This window comes from Ovis canadensis, chromosome 8 (assembly GCF_042477335.2).
Source record: "Ovis canadensis isolate MfBH-ARS-UI-01 breed Bighorn chromosome 8, ARS-UI_OviCan_v2, whole genome shotgun sequence".
Taxonomy (NCBI): domain Eukaryota; kingdom Metazoa; phylum Chordata; class Mammalia; order Artiodactyla; family Bovidae; genus Ovis; species Ovis canadensis.
In genome coordinates, this window is record NC_091252.1 from 32,051,373 (window position 1) to 32,072,074 (window position 20,702).

Here is a 20,702-nt window from a genome sequence, read left to right on the forward strand (position 1 = left end):
GTTTCGATTCCTGGGTTGGAAAGATCCCCTGGAGAAGGAAATGGCAATCCACTCCTGTATCCTTGTCAGGAAATTCCAGGGATGGAGGAGTCTGGCAGGCTACAGTCCACGGGGTCGCAAGGAGTCCGACATAACTGAGGGACTTCACTCATTACTCACATGTACACCAAGAAAATTAATTTGTTAGAAAGTTGCAAATATGGATTTGTCTAAATTACACAGAAAAAAACCTGTAATTTTTTTAATCCAATGTAACTCACTAACTCACTTGATTAATAAAGAGAGTCAAAGTTTAGAATTTTACAGAGTATAAGAGTAGAAAACCAGTTTCAGAGAGTCCCTGGGTTTCTGCACAAATGTTCCTGGTTATAGGTCCTACATCAGACTGGAAGAATCAGAATTTCGGCAGATTGTTATCAAAAATCTGCATTTTAGCAATCCAAACATTCACACTAAAAATTTAGAATCAAAATAATAAGTGATAAAGCATTGCCTTGGTTTTGATTAATTTTTTTTCTCGACCTCCAGAGAAGCCTTTGTGAAATGTTATTTGACACCCAGTTAAAATTTCAAGATAAGACCTTACTAACCTGCTAGGACTCATGCAAAGAGTTGACTCTTTGGAAAAGACCCTGATGCTGGGAGGAATTAGGGACAGGAGGAGAAGGGGACAACAGAGGATGAGATGGCTGGATGGCATCACCGACTCGATGCACATGAGTTTGGGTGAACTCCAGGAGTTGGTGATGGACAGGGAGGCCTGGCGTGCTGTAGATCATGGGGTTGCAAAGAGTCAGACACGACTGAGTGACTGAACTGACTGAACTGAACCTGCTAGAGGTTTCCTCACTGAAGCTGAAATCCAGGGAATCTCTACTCATGAGAACTGAGTTAGAATAGACTGGCTGGTAAGCCATAAATTATCATTTCAATAGAGGTAAGTGAGAGTGGTTATCCGGGTCATGAAGATCTTTTTTGTATCGTTCTTCTGTATATTCTTGCCACCTCTTCATAATATCCTCTGCTTCTGTTAGGTCCATACCATTTCTGTCCTTTATTGTGCCCATCTTTATATGAAATGTTCCCTTGGTATCTGTAGTTTTCTTGAAGAGATCTCTAGTCTTTCCCATTCTTTTGCTTTACTCTATTTCTTTGCACTGATCACTGATTCCAGCTTTCTTATCTCCCCTTGCTATTCTTTGGAACTCTGCATTCAGATGGGTATATCTTTCCCTTTCTCCTTTGCCTTTTGCTTCTCTTCTTTTCTCAGCTATTTGTAAGACCTCCTCAGACAACCATTTTGCCTTTTTGCATTTCTTTTTCTTGGGAATGGTCTTTATCACTGCCTCCTGTACAATGTCACAAACCTCTGTCCATAGTTCTTCAGGCACTCTGTCCATCAAATGTAATCCCTTGAATCTATTTCTCACTTCCACTGTATAATCATAAGGGGCTTGACTTAGGTCATACCTGAATGGTCTAATGGTTTTCCTTACTTTCTTCAATATTAGTCTGAATTTTGCAATAAGGATCTCATGATCTGAGCCACAGTCAGTTCCCGGTCTTGGTTTTGCTGACTGTATCGAGCTTCTCCATCTTTGGCTGCAGAGAATATAAAATTATTAGACTAATAAATTCAGTAATGCTGCATAATACAAAATTAAAATACAGAAACCTATTGCATTTTTATATACTAATATTGAATAACCAAAAGAGAAGTTGAGAAAAGCAATCTCATTTGCAATTTCATCAAAAATAATAAAATAACTAAGAACAAATTTAACCAAGAAGGTAAAGAAAAACTGTACTCTGAAAACTGTAAGACATTCAGGGAAGACACTGAAGACAAGTGAAAAAAGGGAGCAATATACCATGCTCATGGATTACAAGAATCAGTAGTTTTTAAATGTCCATACTGCCTAAAGCAATCTACAAATGCAATGCAATGCTTGTCAAACAACCAATGGTATTTTTCATAAAACTAGAACAGATAATCTTAAGATTTGCATGCAACAGCAAAAGTCCTCAAATAGCTAAAGCAATATTGAGAATTATAACATAACAGCAGGAATAACAGCAGGAATTATCACATCCCAGCTCATCTTTCCTGAACTCAACAATAATTTGAAATTTGTCTCAGATTTATCCTAACATATCTTTTGGACATTTCCTCATGGGAGAAGGCAATGGTACTCCACTCCAGTACTCTTGCCTGGAAAATCCCATGGACAGAGGAGCCTAGTAGGCTGCCATCTATGGGGTTGCACAGAATGCGACACGACTGAAGCGACTTAGCAGCAGCAGCAGTCATCATGCTTGCTTAAGCTTCTCTTTGATAGTGATTCTCAGCTTTCCACTAAACCCAGAACTTGATTCCAGGGGAGATTTTTAATCCCTTCAATGTCCAAATTGGCACTGATAAGGAAATAGGGTTTAATCTGAGGGTAATTTATGCTTGGAAATGTTCATCTTCTCTCTTGTTTCACCTAATGTTTGTGAATTAAGACTCTAATACATTTTGAGAACCTGAAAACTAGGAATCAAAGAGATTAGAACACTTCCAAAGGTGAATAGCTCCCCCAACAATTTCTGATTTTATGGCAGGAATTTTCATTGAACTGAATTCTTTAGGGGCCTTTAGAGATGCTTGATGTCTCTCTTTAGACAAGTCCTTAATAACATAAGAGTGAAAACGACAGTGCCACATCTACAATTTTAAAAATTGGTTTAATTTTGTCATTTCCATAACAACAACAAAAAAAAGGTGCAGTACAGCTTGCAACTAAGAATGTTAGTAACTTTTTGTTTCCTCGGCACTTTTTAATGATTACTGAAGTATTGGTTTCCGAAATGTTGGAGGGGACGCCCTGTTCCAATGAAGGTCTGCCCAAAATATTAAATAAAGGTGAAATGGAGAAAATGTTTGGAAAGGCCTATAAATTTTGATGTGCTGCAGTTTGTTCTCTTCTTCACTCTAAGTAATCCACTAATCTTTTCATTTTGTCATTTTGGAGCCCAAAAAGTAGAAGTAATTGGGAGCCCATCACATCATCACATAAAATTATACCATTCTGTATTACCTAGTTCTGTCTGCTGGGGAACCTGGAAGTGATGAGAAGTCAGAGCAATGAGCATACCTAACGCCTAGCTCCTGATTTCTAAATACCATTCTCTATTTAGAGGAATCATTGTAAGTGACTGTTCGCAGTGGTGGTGCAGGGAAAGTTCAAATGAGCCTAGGACATCTCCCACACCAGAGGGAGCACAAAGAACACTGGAGACGTGTCAGAAGCACACGAGAGCCCATCTGGCCTCAAGGCTTCTGCGAAATTCTGGGAAATCTGAAACACTAAAATAAATAATGACAATACAGATTATACCCTTTAAATAAGAAAGAAGATATGAGCCTAATGAGACGTATTGGCAAGCTTTTTGGTAATAGGCCAGGAAAGGTTTTAGTTTTACAGCGCAAATGCTATGTAAGTATTTATATAACAAGAAACAAAAATCCGCAGTTCTTTCTGGGATTCATTCAAGCTTATACTTTAACTCTTTGTAATACACATCTACTAAAGACAAGGTCAGCTTCACAGATGTTAGGAGATAGTTTACAGTCATATATTTTCTATGGACATGTTTCTTTAGATGCTTTTATTGTTTAGTCACTAAACGGTGTCCAAATCTTTTCAACACCATGGACTGTAGCCTGTCAGTCTCCTCTGTCCACAGAATTTCCCAAGCAAGAATGCTGGAGTGGGTTGTCATTTCCTTTTCTGGGGGGGGGGGGGGGTCTTCCTGACCCTGTGATAGATACTTGACTCAAACTATTAGACCCCAAATAGACAAATAGCTTATCTTGCTTGGTTCACAAATGAATCACTGCAAATTTATTTCGAGTGCAACATCATTTTTTTGTGTGTGTGAAGCCATTTTGTTGAGATGAGAAATCCTGTTTAAAATTTTGTATTTTTTCTGTCCATTTCTTTCATGTAACTTAGGAATACTGTGACAACTACTTAGTCTGCTTAGATGAATGCGCGTTGTATCCTTTTAGCTTAGCTATAGTATTATTAGGGTTCCCCTGATGGCTTAGTGGTAAAGAATCCACCTGCCAGTGCAAGAGATGTGAGTTCGATCCCTGGGTCAGGAAGATCCCCCAGAGAAGAAAATGGCTACCCACTCCAGTATTCTTGTCTGAAAAATCCCATGGACAGAGGAGCCTGGTGGGTTATAGTCCATTGGGTCGCAAAGGAGTCAGGCATGACCGAGCAGCTAAAACAGCAATATAGCATCACTGTGTAATAAAAACACTGCTTTATCTGTTCATCAGTAAAAATAATCCATTCGCCACTGTGCCTTCAAAGCACGACATTCAAATCTATTTCTCTTATTTTTCCATGATAAGAATGTCCTGGTAATAACAAGTAAACTATTAAAGTTATGGCCATATGTACTCTGAAAGGGAGTTTATTTATGACATTATTGTGATCGTTTTTTGAGGTAACATGGGTTGTATTATATAAACTTTGTAACTACTAACCCAAACCTTTGTTGGAAAAAAATAAAGGAGAAAAAATACAATGTTTCTCCGGAGACATATGTCCCTTACTCAGTCCACGTCTGGTAGCTCTGAGTCCTTCCAACAGAGAAGTTCAGAAAGGCAGGAGGACAAACCAGGAGGAGCCCCGGAAAATGAGAAACCTTCTGATGTGAGAATCAGGACTCCTTCCATCCTTGTTTAAAGTAAGAAGTTAGGACAGAAAATTATACGTTTCTTGGGAAAGATAAACAGAGTTATGAGCAAACTGAAATCAAAGCAAGTAAAGCAGCCAGGAACCCTAAGTTAAGCACAAATTAGCAGAGAAGCACACCACCCTTATGGCAGAAAGTGAAGAGGAGCTAAAAAGCCTCTTGATGAAAGTAAAAGAGGAGAGTGAAAAAGTTGGCTTAAAGCTCAACATTCAGAAAACGAAGATCATGGCATCTAATCCCATGACTTCATGGGAAATAGATGGGGAAACAGTGGAAACAGTGTCAGACTTTATTTTTTGGGGCTCCAAAATCACTGCAGATGGTGATTGCAGCCATGAAATTAAAAGACGCTTACTCCTTGGAAGAAAAGTTATGACCAATCTAGATAGTATATTCAAAAGCAGAGACATTACTTTCCGACTAAGGTCCATCTAGTCAAGGCTATGGTTTTTCCTGTGGTCATGTATGGATGTGAGAGTTGGACTGTGAAGAAAGCTGAGCACCGAAGAATTGATGCTTTTGAACTGTGGTGTTGGAGAAGACTCTTGAGAGTCCCTTGGACTGCAAGGAGATCCAACCAGTCCATTCTGAAGGAGATCAGCCCTGGGATTTCTTTGGAAGGAATGATGCTAAAGCTGAAACTCCAGGACTTCGGCCACCTCATGGGAAGAGTTGACTCATTGGAAAAGACTCTGATGCTGGGAGGGATTGTGGGCAGGAGGAGAAGGGAACGACAGAGGATGAGACGGCTGGATGGCATCACGGACTCAATGGGAGTCTGAGTGAACTCCGGGAGATGGTGATGGACAGGGAGGCCTGGTGTGCTGCGATTCATGGGATCGCAAAGAGTCGGACACAACTGAGCGACTGAACTGAACTGAACTGAACCAGTAGATGAGGGCTTCCCTGGTGGCTCGGATGGTAAAGAACCCGCCTGCAATGCAGGAGATGTGGGTTCAGTCCCTGAGTTGGGAAGATCCCCTGGAGGAGGGCATGGCATCCCACACCAGTACTCTTGCCTGGAGAATCCCCAGGGACAGAGGAGGCTGGTGGGCTACAATCCATGGAGTCGCAGTCAGACATGACTGAGTGACTGGCCCAGCGTCAGCGGATGCAGAATCTGAGGCTGGAGGTGCAGCACAGCTCTACTGTGGGCCTCACACAAGCCGCATCGCTTCCGCCTCTGCCTGATTAACTTCCAGGAACCCAGACTCTCAAGAAGCCAGCAAAAATCAGGAGCAACAGAAAGCAGTTAGAAAATGTAGCCAAAACAGTATTCTACTCACTGCTGCTGCTGCTGCTAAGTCGCTTCAGTCATGTCCGACTCTGTGTGACCCCATAGACGGCAGCCCACCAGGCTCCCCCGTCCCTGGGATTCTCCAGGCAAGAACACCCGAGTGGGTTGCCATTTCCCTCTCCAATGCATGAAAGTGAAAAGTGAAAGGGAAGTCGCTCAGTCCTGTTTGACTCTTCAGGACCCCATGGACCGCAGCCTACCAGGCTCCTCTGTCCATGGGATTTTCCAGGCAAGAATACTGGAGTGGGGTGCATTCACAGTAGCTACAAAAATTATCTATATAGATTTAGGAATAAATTTAACAAGAAAGGAGCAAGGCTTTTATATGAGCAGTGTTCTTTACCAAGTAACCTGAAAGAAAACAGAAATAAATGGTAAGTGCAGTATTTCTGAATGGAAATACTCAATTTGTAAAGGTGTCACTTATTAAATTATAATTTAAACCAATAACAAAATTCCAATAGGATTCTTTATGAGAGTGACAAATTTATAAGTTAAAATGTCAATTTTCTGTAAAAAGTTTATCAGCCACTGTGTCATTATACAAGAATCAAATCATGTACATAAAATTATTTATAAGATAATGAAGTCTATTATAGTTTGTAAGAAAATGATACAATAGTCAATAAATAATGCTGGGTAAATTTGCTTTATTTGAAAAAAATACATTTTGTTTTTTTAATTTTATTTTTTAATTTTTAAAAATAAAGTTATATAGAAGTATAGTTAATTTTAAGAGAAATCAACCCTGAATACTCATTGAAAGGACTGATGCTGAAGCTGAAGCTCCAGTATTTTGGTCATTTGATGTGAACAGACGACTCACTGGAAAGTCCCTGACGCTGGGAAAGATTGAGGGCAGAAGGAACAGAGGATGAGGTGGCTTGATGGCATCCCCAGTGCCATGGACATGAGCTTGGGCAAACTTCAGGAGATGGTGAGGGACAGGGAGGCCTAGCGTGCTGCAGTCCATGGGGTCGCAAATAGTCAGACACAACCGGGCCACTGAACAGCAACAACAACAACAACAATAGTTGATTTACAAAGTTGTGCTAGTTTCTGCTGTATAGCACAGTGAATCAGTTATTCATATACATATATCTACTCTTTTTTAGATTCTATTCCCATACAGAGTATTCTTAAACATAAAAATAATATCCAGATGAAATAAGATATAATTCATGAATATATGGTAATATTTGAGATACAGATGTTGTAATTGTTGTTTGGTTGCTAAGTTATGTCCCACTCTTTTGCGACCCCATGGACTATAGCCCGCCAGGCTCCTCTGTGAGATACAAATGCTCATAAGTAAAACACAGGGTGTATAAGTCATAAAACACAGTTGAGTCATTTGATTACTTAAAAATTAAAATCTTAAAAGTGAAAATAGTCCACAAGCAGTTTATTTTAAATTGACAGTGCCTAAGGATCACAGATTGATCACATGTTATGACCACCCCTTTTGCTCAAGAACTTCAGAAATTACTGAATGAAAAATTTAGAGATATCTTGTAATTGTTTGCCACAATATTAAGGGAATCTTCTTTTGATCAGAAACTGAGGAATCCCTGGAAATAGAAACAGGTCACAAATGCACATGATATAAAGCTACTACATTAATATTTATTAATCCCTGAGGTTTTTCAATAATGAGCCAAAGGCAGTCAAGGATTACAATGTTTAAAAAAATTGTCTTTGGGATTTGATCTCTTGGGATTATTTGTATTTGGCTGAGAATTTTATTCTTCATTTATATCCCAGATGAACTTCAGGGGGAAATCTTTCATCTTTTTTTGGAAAATCTTGTGAAACCTTTCACTCTGAGCCGCAGACAACGTGATTTTTCCAGTCTCTTAATAATACCTGGGACGGACAGCAAAGAAGTTGCTTCGGTGAAGTTTTAAGGATGGGGAAACGTCATAACTTAGTGTTGGAAAAAACATTATTTTTCCTCTTTTACTTTTTTCTTTCCCAAGTCCCCAGTTATGGCTCCACAAAGCCATGACTCACCCACTTTATGGAAGCATGCGAACAAACTTACCATTGTATTTATATTATAATTACACATAGACAATGTGCCTTCAACTACCTGGGAAAAAAAGAAAGTTACTATAAATTGATGACTGTGTTGTTCCAGGCTAACTGGTTATTGTACATTACAGAAGTACTTAAAAATTCCAATAAGATCAGTCAGCTAATATTTAGCAATGAGGACATGAATTTTCACATGGAGATTTTCATAAGTAGTCCAAGGTTATACATTTATAATGCAAAGCTAAAATTATTACACCTTTACCCAGTTTAGGTGTGAGACAGCCTTAAACTAATCTTACAGAGATACTGATTTCTGATGACAAACAGCAGCTGATAGGAGGAGTAGCAATAAAAGAAAATGATTTTAAAAATACATGGAAATATAAACAAATGAAACTCCAAATAAACTGAAAACACAAACAAAAACTTAGTGAAGACTGGTACCAGTTCTTATTTTTCAAGAGAAAGGGGAAAATTGTACCTCAGATTAAGTGAAAGAAATACTAAATTAGAGAAATACAAAGCCAGTGTTTATTGCTACTGGACGTAGACGCATATAACCTTTCATGTGTTCCAATTTATTTGTCATATGAAGAATTCATTTACTCTGCAAACTCAAATCACCAAAGGTCAAATAACTGAGATGTTTTTATAAAGTTTATGATATGAGATGCTGGTATAATAAAAGATATCTAATAGCCCCTCTCAATAGTGAAAGAAAGTCATTTGTGTTATTAAATCTCCCTAGGGGGAGGTTCAGGATAAATTATGGATATGTAAAAGCAGCCTGTGATGGACAACAGTACAGTCATCACCACATCATCAGTTCTGTGGTCTTGTTAATGAGACGAAAGAGTTTAACATTAAACGAACACTAAATGAACAACCGCTTTGTGCCAGGCACTGTGCTAGGCATTGGTAGATTTTCAAGTGTCAGGTAGGAAGAACTTACAATTTTAGGATATTTATCAGATACCTTCCAGGAAAACATAATGTAGTTTCTTGTAAGACAAGAGGCAGAAATCAGGGAAATGCAACTAACTAGGTAAGAGAAGAAGGCCAAAGGGTCACCATTTTTGGAAACTCTGGAAGGAAACCCAAAGACTACACTGTGGTTCACTTGCACCATAGTCCCAGACAACCATTCATGGCTAAACTTCACCTTTTCGAAGGAAATGGCCTTCTTTTCTTGCAAACAATGTTGGTTTATTATAGTTTCATAACATGCTACTGGGTCATGCTTCATATTCTCAAATGCCGCCTAAGAACATCACCCACAGCTTCCTGATTCAGTTCTTTCCCCAGAAGTTCACAGAATTTTAACACAGAACTTCTGAGATCCTAAGGGTATGAAAATTATGCAAATTATAAGAAAGAAGACTTATACAAATGTCACAGCTAAATATCATTATGGGGATGAAAAATGTAAGTGCTTAAGCTGTGTATTAATTTTGATTTGGACCATGAGAGGTCACTTATCCCTTCTTGGTAAATTACTCTTGACTTGTCTACTGTTAGAATGCTTATATGGTTGCATTTTAGGAGTTCTTACGTTTCATTTTGGCCACCTGATGTGAAGAACTGACTCATTGGAAAAAACTGATGATGAGAAAGATTGAAGGCAGGAGGAGAAGGGGACAACAGAAGATGAGATGGCTGGATGGCATCACCAACTTGATGGACATAAGTCTGAGTGAACTCCGGGAGTTGGAGATGGACAGGGAGGCCTGGCGTGCTGCAGTCCATGGGGTCACAAAGAGTCGGACGTGACTGGGTGACTAAACTGACATTTCATTTTATCTGTGTTCACTCAGCAAATATTTTGAAAGTACCTACTACATGTCAAACTGTTCCAGATGATGGTGCAAGTGAACAGAAAAATAACAATATAGCCAGGGCTAGGAAAATAGATGGGGAAACGTGGAAACAGTGTCAGACTTTATTTTTGGGGGCTCCAAAATCACTGCAGATGGTGATTGCAGCCATGAAATTAAAAGACACTTACTCCTTGGAAGCAAAGTTATGACCAACCTAGATAGCATATTCAAAAGCAGAGACATTACTTTGCAAAGGTCCGTCTAGTCAAGGCTATGCTTTTTCCAGTGGTCATATATGGATGTGAGAGTTGGACTATGAAGAAAGCTGAGCGCCGAAGAATTGATGCTTTTGAGCTGTGGTATTGGAGAAGACTCTTGAGAGTCCCTTGGACTGCAAGGAGATCCAACCAGTCTATCCTAAAGGAGATCAGTCCTGGGTGTTCACTAGAAGGACTGATGCTAAAGCTGAAACTCCAATACTCTGGCCACCTGATGTGAAGAACTGACTCATTGGAAAAGACCCTGATGCTGGGAGGGATTGGGGACAGGAGGAAAAGGGGACGACAGAGGATGAGAGGGCTGGATGGCATCACCAACTCGATGGACATGAGTTTGAGTGAACTCCGGGAGTTGGTGATGGACAGGAAGGCCTGGCGTGCTGCAATTCATGGGGTCGCAAACAGTCGGACATGACTGAGCAGCTTCACTTTCACTTTTCACTGTCCTGCATTGGAGAAGGAAATGGCAACCCACTTCAATGTTCTTGCCTGGAGAATCCCAGGGATGGGGGAGCCTGGTGGGCTGCCATCTCTGGGATCGCACAGAGTCGGACAGTAGAAGCAACTTAGCAGCAGCAGCAGAACAGTTAATCCTAAAGTTTGTATGGAACCACAGAAGATTTTGAATAACCAAAACAATTTTGAAAAATAAAAACATAGCTGAAATTATCACACTCCCAGCCTATGTTTTCTGTATTCTACAATAATTGAAATGTATCTCATACCTGCCCTAATATCTCCCTTGCACATTTCCCTCATTCCTCAGTCATCTGCCCTACATAAGCTTCTCTTTGACTTGATTTGATTCAAATTTGAATTTGATTCTGGGGAAGATATTTACTTCTTTTAGCCAAAAAATTAGTAGTGATAAGAAAATGAGACTTAATCTGAGGGTAATTTAAGCTTGTTCAGCTTCTATCTTATTTCAACTAACATTTGTTAATTAAGATAATAGTTCATTTTGTGAGTGTGGCAAAACTTGAAAATTAGGAACCAATGACGTTAGAACACTTATTAAAATGAGCTGCTCAGCAAAGAATCTGTGATTTCATATCATGGATTCTCATTTATCTGAATCATTTAGGAACTTTTTGAGACCCTTAAGATCTCCTCCCCCTTCTTTTTTTCTAGATAAGTCTGTAAATAATATCAGAGTGAAAAAGACACTAGGTACCATGTCTGTGACCAAAGGCATTCTTTAAGTTTCCTTTTATCTATGCCAAAAAAAAGTGATATGGTACACCTAGCAACTAAGAAATGACACCAACGTCTCTGTTCCTTGGAATTTTCCAAAGCTTAGCGAAGTCTTAGTTTTCTAAGTGTCGTCTCACAGAGGCCAGAGTAGGAGGAATCGGGGGAGAAGTTGAGAGTCTTTGGCAAGTTTGTTTAGATTCTTTGAACACATTTGTTTAGATGCTTTACTCAAACTCACTTTAGATAACTCTGCATTAATAAATAGCTTATCATGCTTGACTAACAAATGAGTCACTTCAAACTTATTTGGATTGTAGCCTCACTTTTATTTTTATTTTTCTGAAACAATTCTGTTGTGATGAGGTATTCTGTTTAAAATTTTTTATATTTTTCTGTTCATTTCTTTCCTGTGATTTGGGAATGTTGTAACTGCTTAGTCTGGTTATGTTGAGGCATATTGTATTCTTTCAGCATAGCTTTAAGTGTCATTGTTTACCAATTCTTCAATCAAAGTAATCCATAGTTCATTGTACCTTAAAAACAATACACTCGAATCTACTTTTCTTGCCTTTACTTGATGAGTATGTATTGGTAATAAAATAATACCATATCAGAGTGTGGCCATACAATGGCATATGAAATGCCATTTACTAATAATGACATCACTGTGATTTTTCTTAATTTTTTATTGAGGTAGTTTATAAGATTATGTAAGTTTCAAATGAACAACATTGTATTTCTGTTTCTGAAGAACTCACAGCCTGCTCACTCCGAAAATTTAGTTTTCATTCCATCTATCCCCATACAGTTCTTCCCCCTTTGCATATTTCCTACTGCGCCGCCACCTCACCCCACCCCCAGCCCCTTACCCTCTGATAATCACTATTCTGTTCTCTGTACCTATGTGCTTGGTTTTTGTTTGGTTTTGTTTGTTCATTTATTTTGGATTTTTTGTTTGTTTATTATATTCCTCTTATGAGTGAAATAATACAGTATTTGTTTTTCTTTGTCTGATTTACTTCACTTAACATAGTATTTTCAAGTTCCATCCATGTTGTCATAAACGGCAAGATTTCATGTTTTTATGGCTGAGAAATATTCCGTTTCATATACATGTAAAACATCTCCATTCATCAGTTGTTGAACACCAAGTTTGTTTCCTTATTTTGGTGCCATAATGAACATAAACAACTCATATGACTCAACAACAACAAGAACAACCTAATTCAAGGATGGGCAGAGGAGCGGAACAGAAGACATACAGACGGCCAACAAAAAAAGATGTTCAACAAAACTAATTATCAGGGTGATACAAATAAAAGCCACAACGAGATATCACTTCACATCTGTTAGAATGCCTTTACCAAATAAGGCAAGAAAAAATGAGCGTTGGCAGGGATGTGGAGAAAAGGGAACCCTCGTACACTGTTGAAGGGAACGTAAATTGGTCTAGTTACTATAGAAAACCAGCTTCCCAGGGGGCTCAGTGGTACAGAGTCCACCTGCCAACGCAGGAGAAGCAAGAGACGTGGGTGTGAACCCTGGATTGGGAAGATCCCCTGCAGTAGGAAATGGCAACCCACTCCAGTATTCTTGCCTGGGAAGTCCTATGGACAAACAAGCCTGATGGGCAACATTCCATGGGGTCTTAAGGAGTCAGAAACGACAGAACGACCGAGCATGCATGCCCTATTGGAGAACAGTATAGAGACTGCTCAAAATTTAAGAATAAAACCACCGTATATCTAGCCATCCCGCTTCCGGGTATTTATCTGAAGAACACAAGAAATAATTCAAGAAAATATGTGCACTCCATGCTAATCATGGCATTATTAACAGTAGCCAGATTGTGAAGACATCATCGTGATTTGCAGTGAGATGAGCAGTCGTGGGAAGCAAAGAGTTTGTCGAGCACCGTAAATTGTCTCTGTCACTCTTGCTCTACCTGGCCGTTGCAGTGCAAAAGCAGCCGTAGACATATAGACACAAACAAGCATGTGTGCCAGCAAAACCTCATCCATCACATTGAAATTGGAATATCATATAATTTGCACGTGGCACAAAATATTTTTCCTCTTTTAGTTTTTGTAATTTCTTCACCTTTATTTATTTATTTTTTTACGGTTGTTGGAGTAGAGCTGATTTATTGACACTATTTTGTGTTAGTTTCAGGTGTGAATCACTGAATCAGTTATACAAACATCCACTCATTTCTAGATTTTTGTCCCATATAGGCCATTACAGAGCGTTGAGTAGGGTTCCCTATGCTACACAGTAAGTGCTTATTATTTATCTATTTTATGTGTACTAGTGTGTGCATGTCAACCCCAATCTTCCAGTTTATTGCTCCATTACTTCTGGTAACCATACACTTTTCTTCTACGTCTGTAATTCTATTTCTGTTTTGTAAGTAAGTTCGTTTGTACCCTTTTCTTAGATTCCACATGTAAGCAGTATCATATATTTGTCTTTCTCTGTTTGACTTGCTTCACTCAGTGTGACAATATTTTTTAAATTTTATTGATTTATTTTTGCCTGTGCTGGGTCTTCGTTGCTGCGGGGGCTTTCCTCTCGTGTGGTGAGCTGGGGCTTCTCTCTAGTTGTGCTGTGCATGCTTCTCATTGCGGTGACTTCTCTTGTTGCAGAGCAGGGGCTCTAGGGTTCCCGGGCTTCAATCGTTGAGGCAGTATATGTGGATCCCAGGCTCCAAAGCACAGGCTCGATAGTTCTGGCACACAGGCATGTGTTGCTCTGCAGCATTTGGGATGCTCCTGGACAAGGGATTGAATCCATGTCTCCTCCATTGGCAGATGGATTCTTTAGCACCGAGCCACCAGCAAAGCTCCAGTACGACAATCTTTAGGCCCATCCATGCTGCTGCAAATGACATTATTTCATTCCTTTTTATAGCTGAGTACTATTCCATTGTCTATCTGTACCACATCTTTATCCATTCCTCTGGGGAGGGTTTTGAAGTCCTCCCAGCCCAGATTCTTGCACCTTTTCTATGCACTGGATCTTGATTCAGGATAGACAGATTTAAAACTGAAAACTCAGTTCAGTTTAGTCGCTCAGTCATGTCTGACTCTGCAACCTCATGGACTATAGCACAACAGGCCTCTGTGTCCATCACCAACTCCCAGAGCTTGCTCAAACTCATGTCCACCGAGTCGGTGATGCCATCCAACCATTTTATCCTCTGTCGTCCCCTTCTCCTCCCGCCTTCAACCTTTCCCAGCATCAGGATCTTTTCCATCAGGTGGCCAAAATATTGGAGTTTCAGCTAAAGCATCAGTCCATCCAATTAATATTTAGGATTGATTTCCTTTAGGATGGACTGGTTGGATCTCCTTGCAGTCCAAGGGACTCTCAAGAGTCTTCTCCAACACCACAGTTCGAAAGTGTCAATTCTTCGGTGCACAGCTTTCTTTATGGTCCAACTCTCACATCCATACATGACTATTGGAAAAACCATAGCTTTGGCTAGACGGACCTTTGTTGGCAAAGTAACATCTCTGCTTTTTTATATGCTGTCTGGGTTGGTCATAGCTTTTCTTCCAAGGAGTCTTTTAATTTCATGGCTGCAGTCACCATCTGCAGTGATTTTGAAGCCCAAGAAAATAAAGTCAGTCCCATGGTCTCCATTGTTTCCCCATCTATTTGTCATGAAGTGATGGAACCAGATGTTATGATCTTTGTTTTTTGGATGTTGCATTTGATTTGAATATTTGATTTGGGCTAGAACCTGGAAAAGCCCCAGGCCAAGGGACATTGTTGAAAATAATCATAATCATGGTGGGAAGCCTTCATGAAAGGTCAGTATTGCAGATGTGATACTGGTTTGTATAATGAACAGAAAAACCAGAAATGTTAACAGAGACATCCAGAGGATGTGAGAGTCATGATTGGACTTTGATAATAAACTATATTTCAGGGGCTCTGGCAGTCTTGAACATATGCACAAGGATGCATGCACACACAGGAGACCCTATACTGCTCTCCTCCCATCATCATTCCAGAGCTAAATATGATGTCCTGTATGCAAAAAAGGCAAAAATCATGAAATATTTGTTAACTGCCTGAACTTTTGAATGTGCACACCAACTCACACCCATATACCTCAGCAAGAAGGTGGAGTAAAGGTGTTCACACACGACTTAGGACAATCACTAGCTAATTATTAAGACACAGTGACCCAGTGTGCTTAGTCACTCAGTCGTGTCCGACTCTTTGCGACCCCATGGACTGTAGCCCACCAGGTTCCTCTGTTCATGGGGATTCTCCAGGCAAGAATACTGGAGTGGATTGCTACTCTCTCTTCCAGGGGATCTTCCCAACCAGGGAGCAAACCCAGGTCTCCCGCACTGCAGGTGTATTCTTTGCCATCTGAGCCACCAGGGAAGCCCAAGAATACTGGAGTGGGTAGCCTTTCCCTTTTCCAGGGGAACTTCCTGACCCAGGAATCAAACTGGGGTCTCCTGCACAGCAGTGGATTCCTTGCCTGCTGACACAGGATTGACACCTAAGAAGCCAAGATTTTTGTAAAATGGGAATAAAACACACATACATGCACAAAAGTAGAGACATTGGTGATCATTGCGAGGAAGAAGGCTGCAGAATTAGTCAAGGCTAGTGACAAAACTAGAGAAACAGACTCCATAGAATTAATTTTATTCCTAAGTGATTTGAATTGTCTTTCTGAGTTATCTTATACCTTGTTGAATTTCTTCATAACAGCCATTTGAATTCTTTATCAGTTATATTGCAATATTATGTGTCTTTCAGTTCCTTTGCTTACGAATTGCCATTTTCTTCCTGCGATACTGTATTACTGTGCTATTTCATAGCATGTGATAAAAATCTCATTTGAAAGGGCAAATGCCTTTCTTATTTAGGGAAGGTTTTGTTTACTTTGATTCAACAGTTCAACAGATTGACAGAAACATTTCTTTTGTTTTCCAGAAGATGGCTCTTAGCACAAATTTTTGGTTTCTCTGAGTGGATCTGACTTGCAAGAAAGTTGGGAGTGACCCTAAAAATTGTGGCCTAAAAAGAAGCTGGTAGCAGAGTGGGGAGGTATGTGCATGGCACCTGGGGTTTCAGCTGTGTCCGCAGCCCAGTAGGGAATCCCAGGGGACTGTGAGTTGTCTTCCTGCTGAAATCATGGAGTGGACAGCAGGAAATGTGATCCTCTTATTCTCTTTGTCTGCTTTCTTCCCTTTCCTTTCCCTCCTGCATCAGAGTTTGCGTCACAGATCCAGGTGCTCCTGGAGAGCAGCAGGGCTCTCCAGCTATACCTGAGCGGGCAGACAGATTTTCACTAAACACTTCCCTCTCCACCTCCTCTGCTAGAGAGGCCACGACTGCCCCTTTGCCTCCACAGCAGCTGTGATATTCATGGCCCCCTAGTCTTGTTTGAGGTCCAGTCCATCCCCTTTCAGATGGAGACAATGGATGTGTCTCCCAGGTATCCTACTGCACTGCACAGAGGCACTTGTGTTTGGCTATATGTATCCAATTAGTTTTCAATCAAAGGAGAGGAGAAAGTGAATATCTTATGCCACGAAGATGCTGATGTCATTCTCTGGGTTCTTTATTTCAATGGGTGTGACTGAGAGTTGGAAAAAGAAAATCTTTTTGTTGTTTTTTTCCAAGCGGGAGCGGATTTAAGGTTTAAATGCAGTACAGTCATTTCCTGGGGATGCAGGAAAATTTAGGCAGGGAACCTAAGACAGGCCACATTTCAAGGAAGAACTATAGGTGCCTTTTTTACTGTATAAAAATATTATTCATGCAAGACAGAATTTTGTGTGATATCAACCCAATCTAGAGAGGTTTAAAGCCCATCAGGTTCGCTCAAAGGACCATAAAATTCTAGACTCAAAACCCTATCACTCAAGTTCTGGTTGCAGGATGGTGGCATAATTCCCTTCGCCCATCTTTCAAATATCTATAAACTCTCTGGACAAGTGAATTTAAAAACCCACAACTCGACGAAGATACCAAAGAGTAAACAAAGGCAGAAATTTTGTGGAGGGGACACAAAACTTGAACAATTGGTCATGCATCGGGGATGATTGCCTATTTTTTGTTTGTTTAGTTTTTTATTTTTGCCTGCTTTGTCCCTGGAGCCAGCCACTGCGGTCCCAAAATACTGGTGATTAAAAAGCAATAGGGGCTTCCCTGGTGGCTCAGAGGTTAAAGCGTCTGCCTGCAATGCGGGAGACCTGAGTTCGATCCCTGGGTCGGGAAGATCCCCTGGAGAAGGAAATGGCAACCCACTCCAGTATTCTTGCCTGGAGAATCCCATGGACGGAGGAGCCTGGTGAGCTACAGTCCACCGGGTAGCAAAGAGTCGGACACGACTGAGCGACTTCACTTTCCTAAAAAGCAATAGATTCCTTCACCACTAGATGGCACCAGTTAACCCAGAATTTTCAAGACAATTTACTCAATTTGGTTTATAGATAGGATACAGGCCTTTTCACAATCAAAATAAGTATTTAAATTTAATACAATTTACAGAGTGAACAAGCAATCTCAGTAATACAGTGTGCTTAACAATTAGGACTCTATTATGAACAAAAATTTCTTATGAAATGGTAGTAATGTATTTGTATTATATGGTAACCCAGAGTAAAATTCACAAAAATTTCACTCCTCTGTTCATAACCAAGCTTTGGCATATGCTTATCCTTGTTTCGGAGAAGGCAATGGCACCCCACTCCGGTACTCTTGCCTGGAAAATCCCATGGACGCAGGAGCCTGGTGGGCTGCAGTCCATGGGGTCGCTAAGAGCCAGACACGACCGAGTGATTTCACTTTCACTCTTCACTTTCATGCATTGGAAAAGAAAATGGCAACCCACTCCAGTATTCTTACCTTGAGAATCCCAGGGACGGAGGAGCCTGGTGGGCTGCCATCTATGGGGTCGCACAGAGTCGGACACGACTAAAGCAACTTAGCAGCAGCAGCAGCAGCAGTATCCTTGTTTATTTTTTATCATAAAAATATGAATAAAAAAAAGAAACTCCTCTCACTTGCTACAACATAAGCGCTGCTGTCTTGTTATATTGCTAGAACTTAATGTTCTTGAAGCCTAACTGCAAGACTTGCATGATTTCCATATCCACGGGGACTTTCAATAGAGTATAATCCATGCTTATTTATTGGCTAAGCTACCTGCTACCTTGAAACTGCCTGCTAGTAGTGAGTCAAATACAAGGCTTTAATTATATTACCTCAATTTAATTCTCCTCCAACAAAATTGAATTACACTCCATGCCTAAGTACTTTGTGAAAAAGTAATAAATATTTTCTGTTTTCTGTACCAATTCATCTTATTCTCAAATCCTCCTTCCTGCCAACAAAATAAATAATAAAACTATAGATTAAGATTATATCTCCTCTAGTGTTGAACGTGGACTTGAGGTAAATTTAACTAAAACAATTAAAATTCTCCGTCAGGGCTGTTTCTCCCCTCCTAACATATCTTGCATCCTGTTTCTCCTCCTCAAAAGGGAATGTGACACAGAAGAAGCTGAGTGTCTGCATTTGGGGGGTTGGGCGGGTAGGCTCAGCTGGTCTGGCCTGTGTTCTGTCTTCTCGAGCTCTGCAGACCCTAGGGAGACGTCTCTGCCTCCACCAGGGCCTCCAGCACAGTCGTTTTTTGTGTGAAGCGCAGCTGCTGATGGTGACCACGGGCCTGCTTTGCCTGAGGTCTCGAGCTCCTCCTCCTCAGGAGCCCCCTTACCCCCCTGCTCCAGGCCTCTTCTTGCCAGCAGGCTCTATTATCCCTTCTTCATCCTTTATATAACAGCGAGGGGGAATTTGTCCTAGACAAAATGTTTTCAGCCCTATCATCCCCCATGTCCTCGGTGGGGTGGGGGTGTCTTTTTCCATAATACTTGTTTAAGAGCTGTGATTTATAATGCGTGCTGTAAAATGCATTGATGTTAAATGGGTAGAGGGTGAATTTCTCCTTTTATCTCAGGTGCCATTATGGCTCTGCACAGCGCTGTCACATTTTTGATAACCCTTCATAATATTCTTGAACCTTCCCCAGCATTTTCTCATCTTAATCAGTGGAAGAGATTTAGTACATTTGGAATCCAACCCACCCCCTTTCTCTCCAAGTCCTTTGATGAGTTTGCCCAACAAAAGTGACACGAGAAAGACCTTTGGGCAACGTTCTGTCATCTCTGTTACCCCGACACAGGTCCTAAAGCAGCAAGCAAGCGTCCTTCACACTTACCTGTCATAGGAATTCACACTTCATGTGTCATTTGTGGAAGACTTTCCCTGTCTCTTTAGAAATCAATGGTCTGAAATCACTCCCTAGTTCTTGAACTGTGTGACTCAATTATAATCATTCAATCCCTAACTTTGCTGCCTGTCCTGTGTTCTCTGAAAGACAAACGCTGGGATCCACTTGTACTAGTTTACCTACTGTTTGTAGCTTCATAACACTTAACTGGCTAGCACATAAGTATTGAAAACCCACAATTTCCTTTCTTCTGGAATCCAAGAATGCATTGCTGTACTTCTTGGCACATGTATCTTGGGAGTTTGTCCCACTACAGTCAATGACCTCATCCTTTTCACTCATAAGAGATGTTATTGACATCTCTCTTAGATTTACCTCAACTAGGAAATGTTCATGTAATCTTTCAGATGTGTTTAATTAGTATTTACCCACTGTTTTTCCTAAGGCATCAAAGAATGTGAAGTGGAAACTGGAAGCATTATTCAAAGCTGCAAACAGCAAACAGAACATTTCTTTGAAATCTCATATTTTCTCTTTAAAATGCATAATCATCGTGCATTCTATTCCATAGTTCATTCACTCAATAATCAGGGCCTACTCAGTGCCATTGTTCCAGGGATACAGCAACGAACACAAATTTTTGTGTAGGTGTTTCACCTAGTAATACTGTATACCATTTAACACGAGTTAAAAAATGGAAACAACTTTCCCTGATTCAAGAGCAAAACTGGTAATTCAAGATGAGCCAATTACTGCTTCAAATATCAGCCAGTCATGCTGTTACTGGGTGGGGCTTCCTAGGTAGCACTAGTGATAAAGAACCCGCCTACCCAGGCAGGAGACCTAAGACCTAAGAGACCTAAGGGTTCAGTTCCTGGGTGGGGAAGATCACCTGGAGGAGGGCATGGCAACCCACTCCAGTATTCTTGCCTGGAGAGTCCTATGGACAGAGGATTCTGGTGGACTGCAGTCCTTAGGGTCTCACAAAGTCGGACACCACTGAAGCAGCTTAGCATGCACACACACTGTTACACATCTTGCAGTTATGTATGCTTCAGTTT